We start from the raw sequence: 12,850 nt of genomic DNA, 5'->3' as shown, positions 1-12,850 counted from the left end.
GTCACTCCCCCTCCCCCACGTCACTCCTCCCCCACGTCACTCCTCCCCCTCCCCCTCGCGTCACTCCTCCCACTGCTCCCTCTCCCGACTCACATTCATCAACTCTCACCCCCACCCATCACTCGCACTGTCACTCTAGACTCCTCCCACTCTCTCTCTAGACTCCTCCCACTCTCTCTAGACTCCTCCCACTCTCTCTCTAGACTCCTCCCACTCTCTCTAGACTCATCCCACTCTCTCTAGACTCCTCCCACTCTCTCTAGACTCCTCCCACTCTCTCTAGACTCCTCCCACTCTCTCTCTAGACTCCTCCCACTCTCTCTAGACTCCTCCCACTCTCTCTAGACTCCTCCCACTCTCTAGACTCCTCCCACTCTCTAGACTCCTCCCACTCTCTCTAGACTCCGCCCACTCTCTCTAGACTCCTCCCACTCTCTAGACTCCTCCCACTCTCTCTAGACTCCTCCCACTCTCTCTAGACTCCTGCCACTCTCTCTAGACTCCTCCCACTCTCTCTAGACTCCTCCCACTCTCTCTAGACTCCTCCCACTCTCTCTAGACTCCTCCCTCTCCTCCCTCAGCACTAACCGGTGTGTGTGTGTTGAAGAGTGAACCCACTACAATGTTTACAATTCGAGATGCGGTGACGTTTCACCGCTAAGTACAACAACAGCAGCAGCAGCAGCAGAAGGCGACAGCCGCAGGGTTGTTGAGACGTCCTCCCTCCTGTGTCGCTCTCACGCAGCGTGGGACACACGTGGAAACTTGTGCGCCAATCAGCTGCGAGGGCCAGACGGGGGGTGGGGGGGTTAATGTAATCATTAAAAACCGGTTAGTACCGCGTTCTTTTCTTTCAGTCGGTTACCGGTTCATGCGAAGGGGGGGGGGAGGGGTGTGGTCCGTGAGTGCCAAACCCCAGTGGTCAGACCCGGCCGGCAAAGTTCACCGGCAAGGTTCACCGGTAAAGTTCACCGGCAATGTTCACCGGCAAAGTTCACCGCAAAGTTCACTGGCAAAGTTCACCAGCAAAGTTCACCGGCAAAGTTCACCAGCAAAGTTCACCGGCAAAGTTCACCGGCAAAGTTCACCGGCAAAGTTCACCGGCAAAGTTCACCGGCAAAGTTCACTGGCAAAGTTCACCGGCAAAGTTCACTGGCACAGTTCACCAGCAAAGTTCACCGGCAAAGTTCACCGGCAAAGTTCACTGGCAAAGTTCACCGGCAAAGTTCACTGGCAAAATTCACCAGCAAAGTTCACTGGCAAAGTTCACCGGCAAAGTTCACTGGCAAAGTTCACCAGCAAAGTTCACCGGCAAAGTTCACTGGCAAAGTTCACCGCAAAGTTCACCAGCAATGTTCACCAGCAAAGTTCACTGGCAAAGTTCACCGCAAAGTTCACCAGCAATGTTCACCAGCAAAGTTCACTGGCAAAGTTCACCGCAAAGTTCACTGGCAAAATTCACCAGCAAAGTTCACCGGCAAAGTTCACCAGCAAAGTTCACCGGCAAAGTTCACCGGCAAAGTTCACTGGCAAAGTTCACCAGCAAAGTTCACCGGCAAAGTTCACCGGCAAAGTTCACTGGCAAAGTTCACCGGCAAAGTTCACTGGCAAAATTCACCAGCAAAGTTCACTGGCAAAGTTCACCGGCAAAGTTCACTGGCAAAGTTCACCAGCAAAGTTCACCGGCAAAGTTCACCGGCAAAGTTCACTAGCAAAGTTCACCGGCAAAGTTCACTGGCAAAGTTCACCAGCAAAGTTCACTGGCAAAGTTCACCGGCAAAGTTCACTGGCAAAGTTCACCGGCAAAGTTCACTGGCAAAGTTCACCGGCAAAGTTCACCGGCAAAGTTCACTGACAAAGTTCACCAGCAAAGTTCACTGGCAAAGTTCACCAGCAAAGTTCACTGGCAAAGTTCACCGGCAAAGTTCACTGGCAAAGTTCACCAGCAAAGTTTACTGGCAAAGTTCACCGGCAAAGTTCACTGGCAAAGTTCACCAGCAAAGTTCACTGGCAAAGTTCACCAGCAAAGTTCACTGGCAAAGTTCACCGGCAAAGTTCACCGGCAAAGTTCACCGGCAAAGTTCACCGGCAAAGTTCACCGGCAAAGTTCACTGGCAAAGTTCACTGGCAGGTTGACCGGCAACGTTGACCAGCAATGTTCATCGGCAAGGTTCGCCGGCAAAGTTCACTGGCAAGGTTTACCGGCAAAGTTCACTGGCAAGGTTCACCGGCAAAGTTCACTGGCAAAGTTCACCAGCAAAGTTCACTGGCCTAGTTCACTGACAAAGTTCACTGGCAAAGTTCACTGACAAAGTTCACCGGCAAAGTTCACTGGCAAAGTTCACTGGCAAAGTTCACTGATAAAGTTCACAGGCAAAGTTCACCGGTAAAGTTCACCGGCAAAGTTCACCGGCAAAGTTCACCGGCAAAGTTCACCGGCAAAGTTCACTGACAAAGTTCACCGGCAAAGTTCACCGCAAAGTTCACTGGCAAAGTTCACCGGCAAGGTTTACCGGCAAAGTTCATTGGCACGGTTCACCGGCAAGGTTCACTGGCAAAGTTCACCGGCAAAGTTCACCGGCTAAATTCACCGGCAAACCTAGCCGTGCTGCTGATGAGACACCGAATATTCCGCAAACATGCCCGACTGTGAGGGCGGGCACAAGCCGGCGTGAGTAGGTGAAACGTTGAGTGTTATAAGGGCACCACGGGGTGACCAGCCCCTCCCCACCCAGCCCCACCCTCCCCACCTTCCAGCCCCTCCCCCCCCACCCAGCCCCTCCCCACCCTCCCACCCACCCAGCCCCTCCCCACCCTCCCACCCAGCCCCTCCCCACCCAGCCCGACCCTCCCCATCCAGCCCCTCCCCCCCCACCCAGCCCCTCCCCACCCTCCCACCCAGCCCCTCCCCACCCTCCCACCCAGCCCCTCCCCACCCTCCCACCCAGCCCCTCCCCACCCAGCCCGACCCTCCCCACCCAGCCCCTCCCACCCAGCCCCTCCCCACACAGCCCCTCCCTCCACACCCAGCCCCTCCCCACCCTCCCACCCAGCCCCTCCCCACCCTCCCCACCCAGCCCTCCCCTCCCCACTCAGCCCCTCCCTGCACGACGGACGGACACAACAATCCCCTGTGGGCTGGTGTAACCAGGAGGTTCCTACCAGTATGTACAACAGCGACAGCAGCCTTCCTCATGGCCTCGTCTCACCGCCAGTGTCACACCAGAGACCAGCACAAGGACCACGCACGAATCAGAGCAATATGACGTCATAAAGCTCTGCCCCCGCCCCCCCCCCCAAAATAAAACATGCTTCAAATCGCTTTAAACTATTGTCATTGTAGTGCGTATTTAATGTGGCGCTGCACTCTGATGTTGTAGGAGAAAACATTTATAAAAAAGTCTATTTAATTAAGTAAAACGTGTTGTCTATATTTATTTAAAGTTGCGCATTTTGATGTGACGTCACATTTCTCAACCCCCCCCCCCTCGTCACACATCGTCACAAATGTCTGACCCCCCCCCCCCCAGGTGCGTGACGTCATTTATGGACGGCCCTTAACTTGGGGTGAGCAGCAGCTATAACATGAGACCTTTTTGCCAGGATAAAAGAATGAAAAATAAGAATGGGTGTGTACCCTTTACGGCAATAACAAAACTGGTATGTTCAAACACGATCAAAATCTCTTGCAAGTGTAGCGCCGGAAATACAAAGCACACACCGCCCTGTCTATACTTACCTGTGTAGAGGAGTAAAATGGGGACGTGATGTCGGGTGTGCCGTTCAGTGCGATGACGTCACGTCTCCTAGGGTATTTAAGGGAAACCCCGTGACGTAAGCGGGGTCACCGTGGTAACGGGTAGAGTAAGAAGGGTGAAGAGGGAACCAGGGGTAGAGAGAGGGATCGAATAGGGAGTCTGGGGAGAAGCCGGTGGTCGCCGTAGAGGTGCTTCTCTCTCCGCTCGGTGGAGTCGGCAGAGTCCACGATCCGACACGAGAGAGAGAGACCGGAGCTAGCCGGCAGGGACCCGGACTCAGAGTAGGACCCCCCCCTAGCCCCTGGGAGTTGTGTACCCTGCTGTGTAATATTGAACAGGACCCTGCGGGGTGGGCTGGTAGGAACGAACAATTTAATGGCTATAATAAGATGAAATGGCAAAAAATGGCCGCCAATAAGTGGATGCCCCGTGGCTCCGCCCTCCACCCGCGTAACCCCGCCCCATCTCGGTGTCCCCGGCCCCAGCTCGTTGCCCCGCCCCTTACCGCCGTAACCCCGCCCCAACCCCGCGTAGCCCCACCCTCCACCTCGTGCCCACGCCCCCTGCCGCCGTTGCCCCGCCCAGCCCCGCGTAGCCCCGCCCCCTGCCGCTGTAGCCCCGCCCAATACACCCCTAGCGGGAGAGAGATTCCCAGTCCTGGCTCTAGGCTGGAAAGCCGCCGACGAGGAGGGGGTAGGGAGTTGTTTTTTAATGTAAAAGCTTTAAATGTAAATGTTTCTATTAAAAAACATCAAGGAATGTAACATTGTTAAACATTAACTCCCTTTCACACACGCGGGGGTACGATACGAAGGGAGAGTTTGAGGCCTAGGTCTAGGCTTTAGGCCTAGCTGTAGGCTTTAGGGCGCCGTGAGTTAATTTTTAATTTACCTGTTTTAATTATTTATGTAAAAGCTTTAAATTTAAATGATTCTATTTGAAAGCATCAGGGAATGTAACATTGTTAAACATGAACTCCCTTGCACACATGCGGGGGTACGATACGAAGGGAGACTTTGAGGCCTAGTTCTAGGCTTTAGGCCTAGCTGTAGGCTTTAGGGTGCTGTGAGTTTTTTTTATTTAATTTCAAAGTTTTAATTGAAAGCTATCTCAGGGAATTATAAGGGAATGTTACACGTGTTTAGCCAGGAAAGCCTCATTAATTTAAATGTTTTAATTAAAAGCTATCTGAGGGAATTATAAGGGAATGTTACACTTGTTTAGCCAGGAAAGCCTCACAGAGTCTAAAGGTTTTTGTAGGGTCATGCCAAGTGTTTGCAGTAGGGGGCGATGTTGCTACACGGACGGACGGACGGACGGATGGACGGACGGACAAACAGACAAACGGACGGACAATATAATCTATTGTAGGCTGGTCCACTTCGTTCCTACCAGTATAAGCTTTAATAAACCCTGGCCGAAGCCCTTAACTTACCTCCGTCTACAAGTACGTCTGTTGGAACTTCTCTACACCTGTAGTAGTTGCGGGCACGGGTCTGTAGCGGGTGCCACCCTGAGCTAGAGAGAGCCAGACCATTGAGAATCCAAGTTCACCCCCGACCCCAGGTGACGGGTTGGGGGTTATTCCAAAGCCCCCTGGAAGGTTCCAGAAAGGGGGCAGTACCGGGGGCGGAGACTCCCCGAGATGGGTATAAAAGACGGACCTCAGGACGGCTCGAGGCGGTGCTCTGAAGACGAAGACTGAAGACCGGCTCGGCAAGGACCCTGGGACCCCCGGGACCCCACGTCCTTGTAAGTGCCAAGCGTGGACCAGTGGTGGAGACCCGCACCCTGGCTGGGTAGGTGCGCCTTTTGGCGTCATCTGGTCCAACACCATGTGAGACTAGGCTCTAAGGAAAGCTGTCTCGGGTGTGGACCAATCAACTTCAATGACAGTGCCTATCATTATCAGAGTTATGTTTTTTGTTTGCATTATGACTGCAGGTATTGTGGTCAATGCAAACATGACTACTTGTAAAACAGGTGTCAGTTTTGTTGCCAGATAAAAGGGTAAAAAAACAATTATCATATTTTGCTACTGGCAAAGGAGGTTCCAATAGTGTAAATGCTTACCCCGAGCTCTCATACTCTGATGGTGCATTGTCTTTGAGTTGTGCGCCTTTTGGCGTCATCTGGTCCAACACCATGTGAGACTGGGCTCTAAGGAAAGTTGTCTCGGGTGTGGACCAATCAACTTCAAGGACAGTGCATACATTATCAGAGTTATGTTTTTTGTTTGCATTATGGCTGCAGGTATTGTGGTAAATGCAAACATAACTCCTTGTAAAACAGGTGTCAGGTTTGTTGCCAGATAGAAGGGTAAAAAAACAATTATCATATTTTTTACTGGCAAATGAGGTTCCAATGGTGTAAATGCTTACCCCGAGCTCTCATACTCTGATGGTGCATTGTCTTTGAGTTGTGCGCCTTTTGGCGTCATCTGGTCCAACACCATGTGAGACTAGGCTCTAAGGAAAGCTGTCTCGGGTGTGGACCAATCAACTTCAAGGACAGTGCAAATATTATCAGAGTTATGTTTTTTGTTTGCATTATGGCTGCAGGTATTGTGGTCAATGCCAATGTAATGTGAGCAAGGATTGAGGGGGGGTGGAGTCTGGGTCACGTGGGGAGTGGGTGGAGTTAGGGTCACGTGGGGGAGAGGATTTAGGGAGAGAACCGGAAGGGGAAAGGGGAGTTGAGACAGAGTGAAATACGAGGAGGCCACGCTGGACAAGACGGAGAGTGTGGCTCGGTTGCCACACGGTGGGAGACGTCAACACCGATGGCCATCGGTGTCAGATGAAGAGAGCTAACGGGGCAGTGAGAAGCTAGCTGTGGAAGGGGCAGCAGTGACGCTAAATAGCGGGGCAGCTGTGTGGCTGCAAGGATTGCCTGACGGGGCAGCAGGGAGACTGCATATTGGAGCAGCAGGGAGACTGCACAACGGAGCAGCCGAGGCTCTGGAGAGGTCGTCGAGCGGGACGCGGGCCTGAGCGAGACGCCGTGGTACGGAGATTTTACGAACCCAATAAAGGACAACGGAGATCGGCATCTGAGAGAGAGTCCTTTATTACATTGGTGTCAGAAGTGAAACGGCATGTCAAAACAGCTCAGGAAGAAGACCGTCCCTGCACCATCTTCGGCAACATCTTCCGACGACGATCTCCCTCCAGCGGTGGCGCTGCACACAATGGAGGAAGACAGCGGAGCGGGGACGAGCGGGGTTCCAGCCATGCAGGACGTGGCCGCCTCGGTGGGCCCACCCACGCGACTGGACGCTGACGACGGATGGCGACAGGTGGCGGCGCAACTGGAGGCGCTGAAGGCAGTACTGGCGCAATTGTGCGTTCTCGTTATGCCGGCGACGACTTTGGGGAGGCCCGGCGAGGAACAACGGGCCGGGGCCTTGCCGTCGCCGTCAGCCCTCTCGACCACGCGGCACGAAGACGCCATCTTGGGCGTGGCCGAGGAAGAACGGCGGGAAGCCGCCATCTTGCGCCCTCCGCCGCGGGAAGCCGCCATCTTGCACACGTTGCGGAGCGACGCCATCTTGTCGCTGCCGCGCGTGTCACCATCGGAGGAGGACGGAGGAGCAAGAACCCGCAGCCGTCATTTGACAACGGTCAAAGAATTCTCAATCGGCGGCGATTGGAGCGTATTCGCCTGCCGTTTTCAAGCGGCCGTACGCTCCGCCATGTGGACGGACGCGGAGGCCCTGGAAGTCTTACCAACACTTCTCGACGACGAGTCCGTCCGGTTCTTCTGCTCCATCAAGGCCGACAAGAAGAAGACACTGCAGGGTGTCTTCGAGGAGATGGCGGATGCGTACGAGCCTCTGGACGACGCCCATCGAAGATTTGTTCACTGCCAGCGGGCGCCTGATGAATCGCCGGTGGCCTACAGAGGCGCAGTTCTGGAACTGGCGATGGCGGCATACCCCGAGACGGAGCCCGATTTGTTGGAGCCCCTCGTGTTGGACAAGATGCTTGAATTATCTAGAGACCTTGGGATCCCCATGCCCGTGTGCAGCCATGATAAATTGACGTCCCGTGCTGTGGCTAAGTGCTTGGACGCTCAATTTAATCTCCGCCGCTGGAAGCAGGTGTCAGCTTTGACGGGGGGCCCGTCGTTGAAGGCGGTGCTACGGGGTGGGATCCTACGAAGGCGATCTATGTTCCTGACGACAAGGGTCCACAGGAGTTGACGGCCGCCTCCGCCCAGTGGCCTGCTCGGGGGAGGACGGGGCCGAGGTCCATGCTGCCGGCGCGGGAGCGTCGGGACAGGGGGGGAGCCACGCGTCGGAACGACGTCGATTGCTTCCACTGCGGCCGTAAGGGCCACTTCGCAAGGGACTGCTGGGCTCGCATCCCGGGGCCGCCCCAGCAGGAGGCCTCGACCACGGATGCCGCACGAAAAGACCCACCAGTACAGGCAAGTCGGTGCGCACCAGACACCCGGCAAGGCCTGTCACCTCATGCATCACCATCACAGCGCGGTCCGTGTGTCGTTAACAACAAGGTGCCTCCAGTTGACCCGGGTCGCTCGCTGACGCAATGGCGCCGATTGGCACGCAGGGTAGTTGCGGCCGCTACGAGATTGTCCACGGTACCGGCTTCCATTCAGGGGGTCGAGGTGCATATTTTGGTGGACTCCGGTGTGTCCGCGACCATTATTTCGGATGTCATTTTCCATCTTTTGGGCATTCCGCCAGGGAAAGTGCGAGCGGTTTATGATTCATGCATAGCGGCGAATGGGGGAAGTATGGGCATTGTGGGCCAGGTGGACGCCAACATAACCATCGGGGGGGTGTCGGCTTCAGGGACCGTGTTGACCTCTAGGTCCCTCGCGGTGCCCTGTTTGTTGGGGACTGATTTCCTGGCAAAAATGTCCATTCAAATAAGGATTGATCAAAACTGCATTGAATTACCGGGGGGGCGTAAAATTTCGTTCCTACTGTCGCCATGGGGCCGGTCTGCCCCTGTTTGCCAGGTGCAGGCGCTGTCCGAGGTATCTGTTGACATTCCACCTGGTTCGCAGATGCTTATCCCGTTGAGATATCGGAAGCCAGTACCTGGCGTTGAGGGAGCGGCGGGGGTTCTGTTATTGCCGTCCACGGCTATAACGAGCGGTTCGGCGCTGGTTGGGGCACAAGCAATTGTCCGGCCGGGCCAGCCCCCGTTCTTACAGGTGCTAAATGGGAGTGCGGAGAATGTCAGTGTCCCGGCCGGAACGGTTGTGGCTCACGCCACGACCGCGTTCACGACCCAGGACAACCGGGTCTGCCGGGACATGGTAGGGGGGGTTTCGGGGCCAACGGGGCAGGATGACCATTGGGTTGCCGAGTTATGCGGGGAGAATTCGTCCCTGACCAGGGAGCAACGGTCCGCGCTTCGCGCGCTGTTGCTAAGTTATTCCGACGTGTTCAGCTCGGATGATTTTGACTTGGGACGCACCTCCCTGCTTTCCCACCACATTGAGACGGGGGATGCCGCTCCGATTCGGTTGAACTCGCATCGGTTGAGCCCGACGGAGCGGGATCAGGTTCGCGGGGCAGTGGAGGACATGCTAGCCGCTGATATTATATCCCCGTTTAACAGTCCATGGGGCACGCCCAGTGGTTCTTGTGAAAAAGAAGGATGGGAAACGGCGATTTTGCGTCGATTCTCGTAAATTGAATAAGGTGTCCGTCGCAGACGCGTACCCACTTCCGCGTATGGATGATTCCCTCGATGCCTTGTCTGGGGCGAAGTTTTTTTCAACATTGGATCTCTCTTCGGGATTCTGGCAGCTCCCCCTTGACGAGTCTTCGAGGGAAAAGACGGCTTTTCGCACGCCGCAGGGACTGTTTCAGTTTAATTGCCTTCCGATGGGCTTGAATGCGGCTCCAGCAACTTTTCAGTGGTTGATGGAGCTGGTGTTAACGGGTCTGCAGTGGGAGACATGTTTGATTTATTTAGACGATGTCATCGTCTTTAGCCGCACATTTGACAAACATTTGCAGAGATTGGAGACGGTTTTTGCTAGGATGCGCTCCGCAAATTTAAAATTCAAACCGAAAAAGTGTCACCTACTGCAACGATCCGTGCGTTATTTGGGACACATAGTCAGAGCGGACGGGGTGGCCACGGACCCGGAGAAGACGGCGTGCGTCCGTAACTGGCCAACCCCGGCGTCGGTTGGGGACGTCCGTCGCTTCTTGGGGTTCGCCTCATACTATTGCAGGTTCGTCCCGAACTTTGCTATGATCGCTAGGCCCTTGCACCTCCTTACGGGTAAAGGTCGGAGGTTTAGTTGGGGTCCGCCGGAGGAAGCGGCGTTTCAGGGCCTACGCGATCGGTTGGCGACGGCGCCGACATTGGACTATCCGGATTTCGATAGACCGTTTATTCTGGATACGGACGCTAGTGACACTGGGATTGGGGCCGTTCTGTCACAGTCCAAAGGCAGCGTAGAGCGCGTGGTAGCCTACGGTAGCCGTGTACTGTCCCCGGCAGAAACCCGCTACTGCGTCACTCGCCGCGAATTATTGGCTATTGTCCATTTTCTCCGCCAATATCGGCCGTATCTTTACGGCCGGTCATTTATTGTGCGCACGGACCATGCGGCTCTGCAATATGCCCTGAGGGTTGACCAACCATCTGGCCAACTGGCACGATGGTTGGAGACCCTGCAGGAATTTTCATTCGACATACAATATCGGAAGGGGTCGCGTCACGCGAATGCGGACGCACTCTCCAGATTTCCGCAGGGGTCCCCTTGCGCTTGCGCGTCGGGTACGAATAGGTGTACGCCGGTTCAGCTACCCCCTTGGCCTGTCATGTCAGCTGTCGAGATGCCTGGGGCTCCGGTGTACCCAGGACCGGCCGATGGGGTTCTGAACCTGCCGCGCTCGGTATGGATTCGCGAACAATTGCTTGACGACTCGTTGGGGGCTTTACGGAGTCGGGCTGCGAAGGGAGCGGGGGGATTGCTGTCCGGTGGGACGCCGGGGGCCGCTCATGTAGAGAGAGAGATTGCATGACCGCTGGCGTCTGGTGGTACCGTCGTCGCTACGGTACGAATTGATTCGGACTCTGCACGGCGACACTTTGTTACATCTCGGGGTGCAGAAGACTTTGTTAACATTACAGCGTGACTACTTCTGGCACGGCATGACGACGGATGTCGTCAGACACATTCGGGTGTGCCAGGCGGAAGCCGCCTAAAAACCCTTACGTGCCGCCGGTGCAATCTATACAAGTGTCTCGAATCAACGAGTTGGTGGTGCTGGATATTTTGGGACCTTTCCCGCTGTCCACTAGGGGTAATAAATATTTGCTGGTCGGGGTAGAATATCTTTCATGCTGGCCGACGGCTTGGCCCTTACCCGACCAGTCGGCGGCGTCTATCACGGACGCCTTCCTATTTGGATATGTGATGGACAAGGGGGCGCCGGAGAGGCTGCTCACGGATCAGGGGCGAAATTTTTCTTCCAAATTGTTGGCGGAAGTGTGCGCTGCTCTGGGAACCAAGAAGGTTCGTATGTCTCCATACCACCCGCAGACGGATGGCATGGTGGAACGCCTTAATCGGATGCTGTCGGCCATGCTATGTCACACGGTTGACGAGAAACAAGCTGATTGGGACTTGCATATACCTGGGGTACTCTCCGCGTATCAGATGACGCCTCATGTGTCCACTGGGTATTCTCCATTTTTTCTCATGTACGGCCGCGAGAATGTGCCGCCGGTGGAAGTACAGCTGAGTACGGGGGCGAAGGGTCCTGTTAAACCTCTCCCCGAATACATTCAGGACACGGTTCGACGCGTCGCCGAGGCACGGGAGGGGGCCCGGTTGGCTACTGCCAAGGCTCAAGTGTGCGAAACGAGCGTTGCACCCGACGCTCGACCGGTACATGCCCCTGGCGAGTGGGCGACATGGCATGGCTGCACTGCCCGCAGGTGCGGCCGGGGACCTCCCCTAAGCTTCATAAACCATGGCAGGGTCCGGTTAAGCTTATTGAAGTCCCTAACCCGCAATCCGCATGGGTTCGGTTCGAATCGCGGCGCTGGTATGTTCATACGTCTAGGCTGAAGCCCTACGTGGTCCCGCGGACGGATGCGTCATCCCCTGATGTTGCCTTGCTGGTGTCTGTTGCGCTCGACGCACCTCTGCCCTTGCATGTTGACTCTGCAAGCGCGCCTGTCGTGCCTTCTACAGACAAACCAGCCGTGACGCAGGCGGATGTGGCGAATCCTGCTCTGGGTGGGCCTACCACGGCGATGGGGCCACTTGGCCCCGCTGCCCTTCCAACCCCACCACAGACACGGTTGCCGGAGACCCCGGACTTGGGTCTCCCTGGGGGACGGGACCTTGGCGTTGACGGGCCTCCAACAGCGGTGGGTGGTTCTACTCCGGTCGATCTTAAGACCCCGTCGCGTTCTTGGTCCGTGGGGGTACCGCCGCCCGTTCGGAACGGGCCGGCGACCCGCACGCGTTCCAAATCCCTTTCCTTTCGTTGACTGTTATTGTTCTTGTTATCGTTTTATACTCTCCATTGTCCAGTGATGCCAGATGGTTCCAATATTGCTCGCATTATTTTTTTTGTAATTGTTGCAGCCGGGCACGGCTGGGTTTTCATTAGGGGGGGGGTCGTGTAATGCGAGCAAGGATTGAGGGGGGGTGGAGTCTGGGTCACGTGGGGAGTGGGTGGAGTTAGGGTCACGTGGGGGAGAGGATTTAGGGAGAGAACCGGAAGGGGAAAGGGGAGTTGAGACGGAGTGAAATACGAGGAGGCCACGCTGGGCAAGACGGAGAGTGTGGCTCGGTTGCCACGCGGTGGGAGACGTCGACACCGATGGTCATCGGTGTCAGGTGAAGAGAGCTAACGGGGCAGTGAGAGGCTGGCTGTGAAAGGGACAGCAGTGACGCTAGATAGCGGGGCAGCGGTGTGGCTGCAAGGATTGCCTGACGGGGCAGCAGGGAGACTGCATATTGGAGCAGCAGGGAGACTGCACAACGGAGCAGCCGAGGGCTCTGGAGAGGTCGTCGAGCGGGACGCGGGCCTGAGCGAGACGCCGTGGTACGGAGATTTTACGAACCCAATAAAGGAC

The sequence above is a fragment of the Lampetra fluviatilis genome, chromosome 56 (assembly GCF_964198595.1).
Source record: "Lampetra fluviatilis chromosome 56, kcLamFluv1.1, whole genome shotgun sequence".
In the NCBI taxonomy this organism is placed as follows: Eukaryota; Metazoa; Chordata; class Hyperoartia; order Petromyzontiformes; family Petromyzontidae; genus Lampetra; species Lampetra fluviatilis.
Note: the sequence above shows the minus strand (reverse complement) of the source record.